This window comes from Peromyscus maniculatus, chromosome 1 (genome assembly GCF_049852395.1).
Source record: "Peromyscus maniculatus bairdii isolate BWxNUB_F1_BW_parent chromosome 1, HU_Pman_BW_mat_3.1, whole genome shotgun sequence".
Lineage (NCBI taxonomy): Eukaryota > Metazoa > Chordata > Mammalia > Rodentia > Cricetidae > Peromyscus > Peromyscus maniculatus.
The window spans coordinates 70,395,031-70,413,125 of NC_134852.1; the positions used below are offsets into that span (position 1 = coordinate 70,395,031).

Genomic DNA, 18,095 nt, shown 5'->3' on the forward strand with positions numbered 1-18,095 from the left:
GATTTCAGTTCTACCATTGTCAATAGTTTTAGCTCAGTGAGTTACTTAAATTTCTGTGTATTGCTTATCACACCTGTATAATGAAGAGTGTTTATGCTGACCTAATTCATTTGTTAGTTAACATAGATATTTAGAATAGTCCTTGCAGTATGGACTTAACAGATTTTATAATTCAACCAAAGGATACACGGTATACATCTGGGAATATAAAGAAATGCATAGTTATTGCTTTTGTCATTCCTGATAGAAATCATGTTTTTTTACACTCATTTTCTTCAAAATCCCTGGTTTTATTGCACATAATTATAGTTTACATGTGACAGTTATTTTATGCATACCTCTTGTGTTATCCTTGGTTTTGAATATTGGAGTCCTTCTATTCTTTATTTTCTCCTATTTATAATTTCTTCAGTCCTCCATCCTTTCTTTATTTTGGAACTTTGAGAAAGAGTCTTATTCTGTAATGTAGGGTGTCCTTAAACTTGTATCAATCTTTGGCTTCTATCTCTTGAATGACAGGACTACGTGTATGAGCTAATATGCCCAGAATATTACCCCCCATTTTAAGTGTGCTTTTTGCTTTTATCATTGATTACTTTTACAATTAAAATTTTAGTTTAACTCCAGCCAGGTCTAAGTAATACATTTCAGGTCATCTAGGATTACATATTGAGAGCTGTCTTGACAATAACAAAAGTAAATAAACAAAATTAAAATAATATTATCAAAATATAATTTTTGGTCTTTCAACATATTGAGTGGAAACAGCAGGTGCCTGGTGCAGCAGCTTATATCTCAAACTACAGAAAAGAAGCAGTGCTCTGGGACGGTCTGTATGTCAAATTGCTCTGATTGGTCAATAAATAAAACACTGATTGGCCAGTGGCCAGGCAGGAAGTAGGTGGGACAAGGAGAGAGGAGAATTTTGGGAAGCAGAAGGCTGAGGCGGAGAGACACTGCCAGCTGCCGCCATGACCAGCAGCATGTGAAGACGCCGGTAAGCCACCAGCCACATGGCAAGGTATAGATTTATGGAAATGGATTAATTTAAGCTATAAGGACAGTTAGCAAGAAGCCTGCCACGGCCATACAGTTTGTAAGCAATATAAGTCTCTGTGTTTACTTGGTTGGGTCTGAGCGGCTGTGGGACTGGCGGGTGACAAAGATTTGTCCTGACTGTGGGCAAGGCAGGAAACTCTAGCTACAAAGCAGAGAGAGCTAACTTGAAATATGAGCTTTTTGAAAGGTCAATGACACATAAAGGTTTTGCCTTATAATTGTCAGCTACAACCAAGGAAATAATAAAGAAACTTCAATGTCATTGTATTTGAGAACAATGTTTTCTAAAGAAAGCCTGGTAAAACTATATCCCATGAAATCAGAGAAAAGATTACTAAAGATGAGTCCTTAAAAGTCTATACAATATAAGGGTAGATCTTAAACAAGGAACCATGGATAACTTACAAGGGAGGGGAGAAAGAACAGGGTGATAAGAAGTGTGAAAGAGGAATTGTGGATCAGAAATTATTTCTTGTTGAGGAGGATGGGAGAGTAAGTCAGAGGAGGAAACATGTGGAGTGATTAATTGTAATAAAAAGCTTCTGAAAAAGTACTTTTGCAGAGCTCCCTAATAATAATTATAATAATAATAATAATGATGATGATGATAATAATAATAATATACAAATTCACACACACAAATGTAAAGAGTTTAAATGGATCAACATGTCAGTTCTTATGCTAATACCATGCAGTTTTTATTACTATAGCTCTGTAGCACAGCCTGAAATCAGGTACAGCAGTTCTTTTATTGTTTAGCATTGTTTCAGCAATCCTCCATTTTTTTCCATTGAAGTTAGGTATTGTCCTTTTAATGTCTCTAAAGAATTGTGTTGGGCCGGGCGGTGGTGGCGCACGCCTTTAATCCCAGCACCCGGGAGGCAGAGCCAGGCGGATCTCTGTGAGTACGAGGCCAGCCTGGGCTACCAAGTGAGTCCCAGGAAAGGCGCAAAGCTACACAGAGAAACCCTGTCTCGAAAAAAAAAAAAAAAAGAATTGTGTTGTAATTTTGATTGGAAATGCAGTGAATCTTTAGATTGCTTTTGATAGGATGACCATTTTACTATGTTGATCATACTAGGTGTCCTCACTAAGCATTTTAGTATGATGATTTGTACCTAGTCTTATTATATCTTGTAATGCTGTGTTCAGCTAATATACTGGGGAAGCCTGCTTTTTTTCCTCTGGGAGGAGTGGAGGGAGGGGAAATTGTGTTAGTGTGTATTGAAAACTAAAAGCAAAAAAAAAAAATACAAAAAAAAATATTGAATTTAGCCGGCCGGTGGTGGTGCACGCTTTTAATCCCAGCACTTGGGAGGCAGAGGTAGGCCGATCTCTGTGAGTTCAAGGCCAGCCTGGACTACCAAGTGAGTCCCAGGAAAGGTGCAAAGCTACACAGAGAAACCCTGTCTCGAAAAAACCAAAAAAAAAAAATTGAATTTAAAAAAGAAAAAAGTTTAAATGACATTTCCATATAATGGGTCCCCAAGTCTCATTTACATACCACAGTAGAGCAAACAGAGTTTAGTTCAAGGAATGATGATCCTTTTTGGTGTTGTCAGCTAATGAAATTCCAAAGAACCACACATGGCTTTTTCATTGTTTATGATTATCCTTTAATATTAGTCACTGACCCCAGTGCATAAAATACCACATACCTGAGTCAGAGATCCAGGAGAAACAATTTGTACCTAATTGAGACCTTTGTCCTCAGTGGCTGGCATTCTTAATGATAAAAGATGCTATGCATGCTACCAGAGGAGAAAAGCGTTCATCACTCGAACACAGCTATGAACTTTGCAAACTACAGTGATGACTGGCCTGGTAACACATGTTCAGTGTTGTAAAATTGGCATAACTTTAATGGGAATAAGAAGCCTCTTTCTGATTTAATATACTGGATGAGTGTTGTTTATTGGTTTGTCACTGCTATTTTGCTCAGCCAGCTTTCTCACAGAGCCTAGGACCTTAGACCTAGAATGGGAACACCCACAATTGCATGTTCCCTCCCCAAACAATCAGCAATTAAGAAAATGCTTCACCTGCTTGCCTACAGCCTGATTTATGGAGGCATTTATTTTAAAATTGGGGTTATTCCTCTTAGATATCTTCAGTTTGTGTGAAGTTGACAGAACACTATCCCATACATTTTAACCCTTGTCAAGTTGACACATAAATACATCACTTGAAAGCCACTACTTTTTCTTTTTAGGTCTTCCCCATAATCCCACATTAATAAACATTTCAAAATATAAATCATTTAAAAACCTTAAAGGCCCATGCCTTATAAATTCAGTATTTAAAAAAATATCCAGTGTCTTTTAAAATCAAAATTCTCTATGAGGCTCCCAAATTTCATTTTTAAAAAAATTATAAAATATCTCTAGTGTGGGATCCTGTAAAATTAAAAAAAAAAATTTCTTTCTTCAAGAGGGAAGAGTCAAGGAACAATCTGAAAAAAGCAAAGCCAAACTCCCATGTGTAAAAACTCAAAATATGATGTCTGGAATCAACTCACTATCTTCAGGGGTCCTAGAGTCTGGGTCACTTCTTCAGCTCTGCTCTCTGTAACGTACACACAGTTTGTCTTCTAGGTTCTGTCTGGGTCTACTCCACTGCTGCTTCTGACCTTGTTGGTCATCACCTGGTATTCCTATCTGAAAAACACTGGGGAGCCTTGCTGAAACTGGGCTACACTTTCACTAATAGCCTCTCCTGGGCTCTCTTCAGAGCCTCCAGCACAGCCATACAGTGCCAAGTCTCAGATACTCCCCATGACTCCTACATGCCTCCAAAATCAGTGCCACTTAGGTGACTCTTAAATTAGTAAGATCAGTAGCCAACAGGAGATTCAAACGTGTTCAATGGAGCACAGCTTTTGTCTGCTGAACAGGAGGAAACACTTTCCAGAAGACTTCACTTTTATGATGCTGCAGATCACTCATTGATCAAAACCTCTTGTTTAGCCCCATGTGGCCAGCATCCATTATCCAACAAAGCAAAGGGTTCACTTTAGTATTTCTGATATCTCATTAATCACAGCTGATTCTTCATCCCCAACTAATTCTTCAAGCAAATGACTGGGTATCATCTTTGTTTCCATCTGACACTTTACAAGCCAGGACATCATTGTCTTCACTGCTCTCATTATTCTTATATCCCAAACTCCAATAGAATAGTTCACTGAGCTCTTAAAACCAATATCTTTTATAGCCAAGTTAGAAAATCTTTCTAAACGCTTCCCCAAACAACATGGTCTGGTCTGTCACAGCATTAGCACACTATCCTGGTACAAACTTGTCATAGTTAGGTTATAGCCTATAGCCCAATCATGGTGACATTTCTTTAAAATACAGATTTTTTCCTCATGATGACTTTAGGTTTTGTGATGTTGACCTGAGTCTATCCAGCAAAGAATGTAATTCTCAATAATTTGATAAAAATACATATTAGCCCTTTCAAAGGAAAAAATTCTTTATGATTATTCTGTATGCGTGATGTAGTGCAGTACAAGTGTGGGTATGCACATGTCACAATGTGAATATGGATGACAGAGGAAACCTTGTGGAATTAGTTTTTCTTTTATGAGCTACACAAGTCCTGAAACCAAACTGAGGTGGTCAAGCTTCTACAAGAAGTACTTTATACACTGGATCATCCTACTGTCCACAAAGATAGGTCTTAATCCTAGCAATCAACAGGCAGGGGCAGAATTGACTCTATGAGTTCCAGGACAATCTGGCTCTGAAAATTACAATAGATAAGATAATGATTGAGAGGGTAGTCAGAAATCATTTCTTGGAACCCAGCATTTTCCTCTATGTAATTTTCTATCAGATTTAATGTCTTGTTGACAAAGGTTTTCTCTCCTCTTTGTGCTTCCCCTTCAATAGATATTTGTTTCTTTGCTGTTGAACATTATATGTGGTGCCATTTGTTCATTGCTGGTCTTTACTCCTAAGCTAATGGAGTCTTATTCAAAAAGTTAATCTCAACAGCTATGTCTTTTAGAGTATTAAGTATATTTTCTACAAACAGCTTTGGCATTTCAGGTAAGACATTCATTGAGGTCTTTGATCCATTGGGGTTTTTGAACTCAGTTTAAGCATCACCTATTTGGGGTGTAAACTTGACTCTGTCTGCAATTAACTAAAACTTAATTGTGTGACACACTTGTGAAGGCTTATTTTCTTGTTTGAGTCATTTGAAGCCAGAAAACCCAACTTAAATCTAAAATTTTTGAGATGGTGTATCAACAATAAGAACAGGAAATAACTGCTGGTGGCAGCTTACCTAAATGACATGGAATAATGAAGCTCTTGTTCTTTGCCTGCTTGCCCTTAATGGCAAGTTTATTCCTTTACTGGCACTAGAGCCTACTATTGTGAGATTCATACATATACTGAAGACAAGCTGAGATATCCAGCTTCACAGACTTAAGTGTTTTCCTTAGAAGATTTGCTGTAGTCGTAGTGTCTCTTCATAGCAATAGAAAGTCTAATTAGGATAAGCATTGCTACCAGGGACTGGCGTATTGTTAAAATAGGCCTGTATGGTGATAATGTGATTTTATTTGTATGTTAATAAACTTGCCTGGAGATCAGAGGTCATAGCCATTAAGCAGAAGTCCAGCATTGGTAGGACAGGCCGTTAACAAGCTCACTTGTCAGGCAGAGTCTCTGTGAGGTCAAGGACATAGTAAAGCAAGGTGACCTGAACTTTTAATCCCAGTGAAAACGGGAGGTCTGTATAGACAGGCAGTGACGAGGAAGTTATGTGGCTGGGTTAGCGCCAATGAGAAGGCAGAACAGAAAGGCAGAAAAAGATAATCACACAGGAAGAAGGTCTATCTGTCTGGGGGAAGCTATGGTAAAAGGTGGTCAGATAAGATAGTAATGGCTCTTGCTCTGATCTCTAGGCTTTAACTCTGTATTTGGCTCTGTGTTTCTTATTTCATAAGACCATTTAGAATTTTGTCTACAGGCCTGACCATGCTTTTGTTTAGGGTAATATAGACTTTGAATTTGGGTAAGGAAAGCAGTTGAATGCTTTCAGTGCTGCATAAAGGGCCATCATTGTAGGAGCATAGAAGACAGTGGTGCTGAATGTGCTTTGATGAACTTCAAGGACCAAGAGGTTTTGGAGGAGAAGAATGTTAGTATGTCTTAGAGACTGGTCTTGTAATATTTTGGTGAAGAAAGTGTCTGTCTTTGCCCTTGTTCAAAGAATGTGCTTGAGGCTAAAGGAAAATTCTTTGTATTAACTCTGTTGACAGAGTAAATCTCAAAACAGCCTACTATAGACACAATAGTGTGGTTATTATTGATAAATTTAATGAAGATTTATAACAAAAAGGAGCAAACTGAGCAAGGTAAATTACAAAAAGTAAATTTTGAGGTGAAAAAGAGCACCAGAAAGTGAAATGGTTTTAAATCCCATGTCCTAGGAGATAAATGGATTAAGGAATGGAATACGCCTCTTAGATATATTTGATCTTAGACTACTCAAAATAGTGGAGAGGGTGACTGAGCTGGCATACCCTGGTAATCAGATTGGTGAATACCCTAACTGTCATCATAGAGCCTTCATCCAGTACCCAATGGAACAGATGTAGAGTTCTATAGACAAGCAAAAGGTAGTATATTCAAAGCTAGATAAGAGGAATTCTATAAGCAAGGGGCATCAAGGTCATGATGTAGAAACCTACAGAGGAAACCAAACCAAGCTAGTGGGAACTCATGAACTTTAGACCAACAGCTGTAGAGCCTGCATGAGACTGGACAAGGCCCTCTTCATAAGTGAGACATTTGTGTAGCTTGGTGTGCTTAAGGGGCCCCTGGCAGTATGATCAGGATCTACCCTTGATATATGAACTCGCTTTTTGCAGTCAATTACCTATGATGGGATATCTTATATAGCTTTGATATGGGGTGGGGGAAGGCTTGGACCTGCCTCAACTGAGCTAACTTTGCTAACTCCTCATGGGAGGCCTTACCTTTTTGGAGGAGCGATGGAGGGTAAGTTGGAGGGGGAATGCTGGTGGAGGGAGGCCAGAAGAGTGAAGAGTGACAGATCTGTGGTTGATATGTAAAATGAATAAAAATTTCTTAATAAAGAAAGAAAAGAAATGGAATATAGATAGTGATGACCTCAGAGCAACATCTCAGTGAGGTAAGTCTCCTAATTGTGAAAAGGAACTAAAGAAAAGCTTAGAGACAGGTGAGGAAATTCATACCTTTTATCCTAGCACAGCGAATGCAGAGGCTTGTGGATCTCTGAGTTTGAGGCCATCCAGGTCTACAGAGCAAGTTTCAGGACAGCCAAACTTAGGTGATGAAGAAAACAATGGAAAACAGAGATCTGGTGAAGATGTAATTGAATGAGAGGGCTATGTTCTATCCTCAACAAGCAGCATAACTTGGCATCTTTGGGCATGTGTTTCTGTGTTTAGAGTTAAGCATAGATGAAAGTGGTTATGGAGAGTGCCTGCACACATAAGAAAATACTGAGGTCAGGCATGTGTCAGGGGTGTCCCTGAATGGAGGCCAAGAAATATCATTTGGAGAAGCCTTGGAAAACACATAATGTTAGAAATGTCAGAGTTATAAGATACCTGCTGAAAAACACTGATAACTGGGAATGGAACCTGCCCTAAGAACAAGAGTGTTGCAGTCAACAAAGCTGAATGGAGGTGCAGATCTGAAGAGGGTTTTGACATCAAACATGGAGAAGCAGAGTTTGGAATTTGTTCAGATGACTTTCAGTGAGCCACCTCAATTAAATATTTTCCTTATAAGAGTTACCATGTTCATGATGTCTTCTTATAGCAATAGAAACCCTATCGAAGACACCAGAAGATTTAAAAAAATCCAAATACTCCTTTTCTGTTTCACTAAGAAGAAATTTAAAATCAGGTAAGTGGAATGAAAGGAAATTGTTCCTTGAGTAAACTGACTCCAGCAGCTGGCAGAATTTTATATCTTTCCTCTCCATTTAGACTTACTTGCTGTGGGCATCTTGTATTATAGAAAGGACAACCAATTACCCACTGTTGAAGAAACGAAGGAAGACAAAGTATTTTTACCTCACCAATTTTATCTAAAATTTTATTCAGATTAATTTACTTTGTCTCATGAGTGTAATCTTCCCTATCTGTGTTTGGTAAATCTGTTTACATTCATTACCAAGAATGTGGTCCATAAAATCCCTGCTTTGTTTTTAAAAGTGGAGCTCTACCTTTTTCTTTTTCTTTTTTTACATATGTATAGAATACTATTCAGCACATAGTAGTAACTGTGGTCAGATATGGAAATACTGACAAATATCCAAGTAAATAAACTCAGAATTTTAATAAAGTAAAAAAAATATAGCACTAGTAGAACAAAACACAATGGTACACCATAATACACACATTCTTATGAGAAGAAAGCAGCAGGAATCTAATGTGGGAAATAATGCACTGGCTTTCCCATGTTAAGAATCATAGACACACAGAGAGTTCTATTACTGTCTTTCTGCCTATCTTTCTTTCTGTCATCATTAGCTCATTTTTCTCCTATAAAGATTGGATAGTTTACATGGATAAACATTTAATAATTTATATAGAAATGATAGATCAGATAATCAGGGTATCAGGTCTTAATGATTCATTTCTTAACTTCTGATCTTTTATCTTGGCTTCTCCAATACTGTAACATTTCCTTCCTAAATCAGAATTTGAGGTAAAATAAAAGCTCTTAAAAATATTAGATCATTGATTACTTTGTAGTTACATATTCTACCATCTGTTTTCTATGTGAAAGGTTCTGCAAGATTAAATATTAACTTGTGTCTTCAATTCCTTCATTGGTAAATAACAGTATAATCAGAATCATGCAGCCTTTCTCTGACTGCTCCAGGCAGGAGTTATCTCACAATTGTTTTCCTGATCTAGCTCATAAAGACCGATTTCTCACATTGACTTAACTACTTACTAAGTGACCTTTGTAACTAAAACTCGTTGAACTCCAGATGATAATGTTTAGTTTGTACATTTAAAAGATAAGAAAAGAATTCCAGAGCATTTATTTTAACAGAATTGGAAAATGAAATAACTGATTAGGGGTCAAGATACAGAAAAATTTCAAAGGGATAGGCTACATTAAGTCAGGATATGAACCTCTGATCCTTCAGTAATTGCTTCAGAAAAAGGGAAAAAGTCCATTAAAACTAGGATACCATCTAATGTTTTATAACGAATAATTGAGACCATGGAAATGTTTGACGTTGAACAAACAAATCTTACATAGAATTAGTTTCTTTAAAAATCACTAATTAAGGGGCTGGAGAGATGGCTCAGTGGTTAAGAGCTCTGAATGCTCTTTCAGAGGACCCTGTTTCAATTCCCAGCACCCACATGGCAGCTCACAACTGTCTGTAACTCCAGTTCCTGAGTTCCTGACACCCCAACACCCTTGGTAAAACACCAATGTATGTGCAACAAAAATAAATAAATTTTAAAAAATTACCAATTAAAAGATACAATTGCTAAATAAAAGAATTTTAAAAAGCACAATATAGTATCTAAGAAAAGAATACTGATATTACTCACAATGTTATAATGTTTAGGGTTTTCAGATTAAGAAAATATAGATACATGAAAATCTTCATTATTGAAGATGTAGGATAGGAAATTACCTCATTATGTTATAATTTTACAGAAATTAGTAGTGCTTTACCCACCAAATACTACATATTTTTTTCAGGGAAAAATGTAACCAATATGAAATTGAGAATAAATTAAGAAACAAAAGATTTAAACTGCCAGGAAGAAAAAGCTGTGAACATTTTCACTGTGGGTTACATGTTGAAAGACTTGGTAGTATATTTGAGACCTATAGGAAATTTCCAGAAGCTTGTTTAAATAGACTCAAGATGAGCCAAAGGAAATCAGATGGAGCAGGTCACCACTACTCTTCTCATCATGCCCTCACAGTGGAAAACCAAAGATTGAACTTTCTGTCCAGCTTTACCACCTGACCACCAGGCCCCCAAACCTTCAGTTTTCTGGCAGGATGGCAGAAACATTGAAAATGGTGCTTTCCACCTCTGTAGCTATCCAGTGCAGATTTCAACAGGGGAACAGGGGCCAGGAGACTTCCCTGAATATTCAGACCACTCTGTGACATCCATCATACTTGAAAATGCATGAAAGCTTTAACTTAAGAGATTTTCTTAGTCTTGTGAACCATAGAGCAACTGAAGAGATAAATGATATTTATAGAAACATAGCATATACTTGATCAAGAATAAATATGACAGTGCAAGGTCATCTGAATATATTTCACTGACAATTATGAACCATATATGTGCTTTTGTTCCTCCATATTTGTAAATAAAATAAACACAGTCTAATAGTATTCATTTGAGTTTTAGCACTTCCTGTATGTGTAGGAAAAGACAGGAAAAAATGACATTGTCAAGTATTACTTCTTTCTTTATAAGGAAGCCTGAATAGGATCCTTCTACTCTAGCAATTACCTATTACATGTCATACTAAAATGAAAATTGAAAATTTCTTCTCTACTGAAGACAGTAATTTTTTCCTTATTCACCTTTTCAAATGGCCTTTCCCTAATCTTCTTCATTTCTTTGGATGTTAGGTGGAAATGTGAGCACAGGTGTCACTGAAAGAATTTAATGGGCCATGGAATTCTGAAATGTGGAAGAGGCCTGAAGTTCTACCAGAATTACCTAGTCCATTTTCAATCACTATAGCTTTATTTTATGCAGAATTGAAAGATTTAACATAAGCTAGTATTTTCTCAACAAGTGAAGTGTTAGCCTGGAAGGGTAAGAATGGTATATAATTATACATGCGAAACAAACACTTACAGATTCTTGTTTGAGAAGTGAAGATTGGAGTAAGAATCAGTTATTTTGCTCACTCCAGGTGTCAAGACCAAGCTTATTTCATTGTCTCATTGTTACTTTTAATGTGATGATAAATATATTCCCATTACACTAATCACATGTCACAGAAGATTCATGACATAGTGTTTATCCTCAGTGTGAAAGGCCATCTCCTGTCATAGAGGATGGTAGATGTAGGCACTGCATAAAGCTTCCATTTTATGAAACAAGGAAAGGAAATCCCTGATGATATTCGGTAATAAAGTTAGGAGTGATTCACAAATTAACAAATAAATTTATATGGGAATATGTGAATCTACAAGGCATAAAACCATCTTGAGTAAAGGAAGATATTCATATTACTCGATTTCAAAATTTATCTCAGCATGAGAGCATCACAAAGTTGTGCTAGTTGTGTAAAGACTGATATGAAACAATTGAGTATGTTTTTTTCATACAAATATTAATCAAACTTGACAAATGAAGTTATGAAAAATATGACTGCTGATTATTAGAACAGGGTCATATAGGTGATAGGGGATCATTTTGATAAAAATTACTTGAATTATTGGAATGACATTGTCAAACACCAGTAGAGCACTTGGCAGGCATGTATACAGCTCTGGAGACCAGTACCTGAAAGTATAAGGGGAAACAACCACAACAAAACCTGCAAAAACAACAACAAACCACTTCAGCCTCCTAAAAAAGGCATTCTTTCTTCCCTTAGTTAAATTTCATTCAGGATTGTAGTAACTTGTTTTAGAATATCTGTACACTTTCACAAAAAATTCTATCTTAACAAGAGACATTTTTCATTCTCAAGAATCTACCAGCCTCTACAGCCTAGTAAGTTTCTCATCCCTCCCCATTTCAAGATGATGTTTTATCACTCTGATCCTTCCTGAGCCAGAGTCTTCCTCAGTACTTAATACTTTTCCATCCACTGGTCCTTGATCTGCTTTTTGGCTATAAATGTATTTCAAAAACTTCAGATGTACTCTGATATAACCTCTGTCTCCATAATTAGAAGACTATGTTGAAGTTTCTTTTCCTACCACAATGAACATTTTTAAAGAGTTTAAAAAGTATTATTTGTTTAAAAATAAAACAATTACTTAAAGTAACTGAGACTACACACACACACCCACACACACACACACACACACACACACTCAAAGGGTTAAACGTGAATATGAATAATGTGAAACTGAAGAAAATATCTCCTGTAAAACTGTCTCACACTTTTTTATTTAGAGATATACTGGTAGAATTATTACAGAACAGTAGAATTAAAATCAATTTGTGTGTTAGACATCCACATTGTATTTAAGGAATCACATCTTAATTAATGTAAAATTAAGAATAGAAAGAATAAGAAAGATATGAAGGAATGAAGGAGGGAAGGAGGGAAGGAAGGAAAGAAGAAGTTCACAAAATTGCTGAAAATTCCATGCAACAATTTTATATTAAAGCTAGAAGGCCGACTGACATATAGGATGAGCTCTCTAACCCCTGAATTAACATTGAATGCTTCGTTTCATTACTTAAAAAATCATAACTTTAGGACGAATTTTCAATCTATAGCTAAAGAAAACACGCTTAACAGAACAAGGAGGTCATAAAATCCGTATAACTGCAAATTCATGATTAAGACAATGAATTCCTTGAAAACACAAAGAAGAAATGCGATCAAAGTTACTCTCCTGCAAATAGAGAAATTTAATGCAAGCCGGTGTTTGGCGTTAGAGGAAGTTGCCAACCGAAAAGAACTTTGGTCCTTGTAGTTTTGTTAGGTTTCCTTACATCAGAGGCTGGTCTGCAGCCAGGATGAGTGACGTATTTCCTGTCGCCGATCTTTGCTAGGGAGCTTGAAACCGTGATAGGCTTTTAAGGACAGTAGAGAGAACTGAAGGGAACAGGTTGTGCTCCGCTTTAAAGTTGGTGTTTCCCCGTCGATATTGCCTAGGAAGAATCTTTTGCGATTTGCTGGATTTCTAAATCTAGTCATCAGAAATTTAAAAATAATTGTTAAACATGCCAGCTACCGTCAAGTACCCTTTCAAGAAATAGTTCATCCAGAAACAATTAAATTACAGGGGGAGGGGCTTGGACCTACCTCAACAGAATGTACCATGCTCTGCTGACTCCCCAAGAGAGGTCTTACCCTTTTGGAGGAGGTAATGGGTGGTGTAATTGGGGCGGGGGGCGAGAGGGATCCTGGAGGCCAGGCACCAGAGGAGGGAAGAGGGGATGTGTGATTGGCATGTAAAATGAATTTTAAATTTCTTTAAAAATCACCGGTGGATTAAAAAAAAAAAATTGACATATAAAATGTAACAAGTTTTAAAGAATGTTTACTAATTTTGATATTTCAACTTAACAGAGACCATGAATATTCTAAACAATTATTCCAATATTTTCTAATACTTTCCCCTTTAACGAATACTGCTGCATGGCTGCATGATTTAATTCTTTACAATTACACATTCTACATAATTCATACAGAAAATAAAATGAATTTTATAAAGGAAAAAAATTCCTTTGTCGTGTAATGTATAGTCATGTCTTCATTCAAGAGAGGCCATTGGTCTGCTCCTGAAATATACTTCCAAAAACATGTACATTTTAAAGTTTAAATTTGAATGAAAAGACACTAATGGGTACGTGGTTACATATTAAATACACATATGAGAAATGTTGGAAAGCATTTTTCATGAATTATTTTTCAGAAAAATTAGCCTGTATACTCAAGACAACCAGAATTAAATAAATTTTGTGTGTTTGCATGTGGATTTGTGTGTGTGTGTGTGTGTGTGTGTGTACATAACAATAGGAATGGTATTAGTAGGTTATTCCTAAAAATTTCAGGAGTCTTTATTTTATTTCCTGCTCCAAGGGATTTAACATAGGCCATCATATATATTTAGCAAGTTCTCTGCCTCTGGGCTGCATGCCTCTGCATTCAAATGGTTTTCAGGACTTTGGTATTATTCTCTACTTTTAAAGTCCTTTAAAATCCTAGTATTCACCCACAATAATTAAAGAAAAAAAACCTGGAAAGGGAATCTCCGATAAATCTACAAGGATGACCCATTTAAAACTCTGAGCAATAACAGATAGGTAGTAAGAAAGGGACATCTCCTGTGACCAGGCCAGTGGAGGGAGTGGAACTCCAACCCATCCACATAACCTTTAACCTACAGTCTGTTCTGTCTATGGGATGTGTTGTGGTAAGGCTGGCCTAGAGTTTGAGGGAGTGGCCAACAAATGACTGGTCAGGTCTACAACCCATACTAGGAGAGTAAGGTCACCCCTGACACTGCAAGGAGAACCAGGAACTACAGACAGGATGACTCAGAGACCTAGGATAGAATCAAAGAAGACTGGAAGAAAAGAAAAGTCAGTGTAATCATGCCAACGATATTCTGCTATGCTCATAGATTGGTGCCTAGTCTATTAGTCATCAGAGAGGCTTCATCCATTAACTGATAGAAACTGATACAGACTCATAGTCAAATACTAGGCAGAGCTTGTGGAATCCTGCAGAAGAGAGGGGAGAAAGGATTGTAGGAGGCAGAGGGGTCAAGAACAACACAATTAAAACCCACAGTATCAACTAACCTAAGCTTATAGTAGCTCACAGAGACTGATCCCACAACCAAGGAGCTTGCATGGGACTAAGCTATGTACTCTGCACATACATTAGAGTTGAGCAGTGTGGTCCTCTTGTGGGATTCCTAACAGTGGGAGCCTGTCTGGTGTTTTTTTTTTTTTGTTTGTTTGTTTGTTTTCTTTTGGAACCCTATTCCTCACACTGGGTCATCTAGTCCAGCCTTAATACAGGGGAGAATCTTAGTCTTACTGCAATTTGATATGCCATGTTTAGTTGATATTGATGAGAAACATCATGCCCTTTCCTGGACAGAAAAGGAGGAGTGGATTGTGGAGTGGGAACACTCTGGTGAGGAACTGAGAGGAGAGGACACAGGGGAAACAGGCACTGGGTTATTTTAAAAAAGAAATTTGTGTGGACTAGAGGAGTAAAAATGGCTGGTTGAAGAAACAAACACCCTAACCAATCAAAATTATCATGCTGTGTCACATAACACTTCTTAGCCAAACTTACTATAGTCTTTTCATTTTATATAGGAATTCGTATTTATGAAATAATAGATGTTCAGGGCATTCAAAATCATGTATTATTATTTTAGTTTTGGTATGAGCTCTACTGTCTGTTTTTGCATCATTTTGTTGTAATATGTATATTCCGCAAATTTTGTGTATTTTCAGCAGGAATCAAGAATATATAGGTTGCTCTGTATGGAGAGATGGCTTGATAGTTCGGAGTATTTGTTTCTCTTATAGAGGTCCCAGCTTTGGTTTTTAGCACTTCGGTAAAGGTTTTCAGTGCATCAGTTCCAGAGGACCTGATGCGTCTTAAAAACTCTGTGTGACAACCAGGAGATGGTGGTGCATGCATTTAATCCCAGCACTTGGGAGACAGAGCCAAGTGGGGCTCTGTGAGTTTGAGGCCAGCCTGATCTACAGAGTGAGATCCAGTACAGGCACCAGAATTACATAAAAAAAACCCTATCTCAAAAAACCAAAACAACAACAACAACAAAAACAAACAAACAAACAAACAAACAAACAAAAAAACCCCTGTGTGTGACACCAGAGACAATCCGGTTGGTCAGAGGTGTGGGTGAGCCAGCCCTTACCTTGTGAATAATGAAGAACTGTCCCCATTACTCATCTGTCATTTGGCAGCATGGGTAGGGAAGATACCTCGCACTACCCCCTGCCCCAATCAATGTGTGAGGCAGATGGGAGAACTGTCCACATTACTCATCTGTCGTGTGGTGGTATGGATGGGGGAGATGTACCACTCATTCCCCGCCCCCCCAAAAAAACCACCATCTTCTGCCTCAGGTGGAATAGCTGGCACTAAGGTCATCAGAAGAGGAGAGGGGTTTCTGCCCCCAATCAGCTGCAGCACTCCAGAGAGTGGTGCCTACACCTTGACTGGGCAACATAGTAGAGCTGTTGCTGAAGGTATGTGTAGGTGTGGGAGAACCTAACCTGAGGATGTGAAAGTGGGAGAACTGAACCCACCCCTTGCTCATCACTGCAAGGAGTGAACTAGCCAGTGCAATGCTGGAGAACTCACCTTGGTGGTGAAGACAAGAGAGAGCTGGCAGCCTGACCAACCCTGAACTACCCAATCCCAGATTCAGGGTTAATTGTTGGGCCACCCTAACATGCGTCCCATTGGTGATTGGCTGGTGGGATAGTCCTGCCAACCCAAGGCTAAAGATCACCATCACACAGCATAGCAACAGGATGCCCAGTGACAGCCCAGTGTTGACAGAGTAGCAGAGACTAGGGGCCTTGATCTAAACTAATGATTCTTTGTGATGAAGTATTGCATGTAAACACAGATGGATAAAGGGGTTTACTGTGTCACTCTCTGTGTCACACTGCAGCTTCCACGATGGGAGTTTCCCTTTCTTCCCTTTTTTTCTTTTTTTATCTTAAATTATTTCTTGTCTTATTTTGGAGGGGAGAGGTTGCATGGCAGAAGGCTGATGAGAGGAGATAGGAGATTTGTGGGATTGGGATGCATGAAGTGAAAGACAAAAAGAAAAATTAAAAAAAAAAGTGATAAAAAGGAACTCGGTGTTAACCTGGCATATATATGGTACACACGATACATGCCAACAACACACTCATACACACAGAATAAAATGAATAATTCTAAAGAGTGTCAATATTACTCTAAAGTATGCACAATTTTGAGTATACCATAAAGATTCACAAAAAAATAAATTCTATCTTAACATATTACTGTCAATGGCAACAAGTTATATAATTTGTTGAACTCAGTAAATTATTTATGTTTTGAATCTTTTAATTTCTTAAATATTTTATTGTTTTGTTGCCTGAAGTTTTGGTTTAAAATGCAGGTACTGACAAATGGATTTCTTTGGGAATATAATAAATGAGTCTCTGCTGATTTAAAAAACTGCAACTTTTTATAATTTGAAAAACTATACTTTTATGAAGGTAGTGAATAAATTTGACTCTTGTAATACATGAAGAGTTCATCTAAGTAAATTAGGAGATCTTCTCTGCAGGCATTCAGAAGAGAAAGATGTTTAATGAGAGGCAATAATACCCCTATTTGTAGATTAGGATTATTTTTATTATTTAAAAAAGTATACAGGCTCATTTCAAAATATTTTTGAGAATGAACAATACCTCAATATAAATTAAAGAAACAATGCTACAAAAAGTGATGTGTATTAGAAACATTGTCAGAGTACTGTGTGCTGTTTCTAGGACAACTCAGTTGTATTTGTAGTTGATGTTGAGTAATGGGTATGTTCTCAGAAGGTGATAAAAGATTGAAATATAAAAATATAAATCTAAAGATATTTTCCTTTGATCTTGTGAGTCATAAGAGCAGACAGATAGAAGCACCTTTTATATTCCAGGCAAGAAGGAAGTCAGATACTACATATACATACATATGTGTGTATATATATATATATATATATATATATATATGTGTGTGTGTGTGTGTGTGTGTGTGTGTATCTGTATATATATGTATATATGTATATAAATTTACTATTGAAAATAATCTTTCACCAATATATTCAGAGCAGAATTTCCTCTTTTGAAAGTCCTACTAGATTTTCCCCAAATGTCTTCCTACCTAACTTCATACCATTTTTTTTCTATTCTTTTTTTTTAATATGGAATGCTTCACAAATTTGCGTGACTTCCTTGCTCAGGGGCCATGCTAATCTTCTCTGTATCATTCCAATTTTAGTATATGTGCTGCCGAAGTGAGGAGCTATTCTAAAAACAAAAAATCAAATGAATAAAATTACATGAATATTTAAAAAAAAGGAGAACCACAAAAACAACAGAGCCCATGAAAACACAAAATAAAACACCATAATACACATGCAAAAGACCACCAATACCAATAAAATCCCAGGCAAAGCAATAGTAGACAAAAATCTACAGAAATACATTGAGTTTGCTTTGTGTTTTCCATCCACTGCTAGGCATGGTTTGTAGACTTAAATGTGGTTAAAATACCCAGTGGGATGCCAGATTATAGCTGGAAG

The 18,095-nt window shown here is 37.1% G+C and overlaps 1 non-coding gene across 1 annotated transcript; it reads right to left on the minus strand.

The window, feature by feature from the left end:
• Positions 1–17,708: 17,708 nt before the first annotated feature.
• Positions 17,709–17,816, minus strand: LOC121826938 (U6 spliceosomal RNA). The gene has a single exon (XR_006069099.1). It is a non-coding gene; the product is annotated as a U6 spliceosomal RNA (small nuclear RNA).
• Between the last annotated feature and the right edge of the window lie 279 nt (positions 17,817–18,095).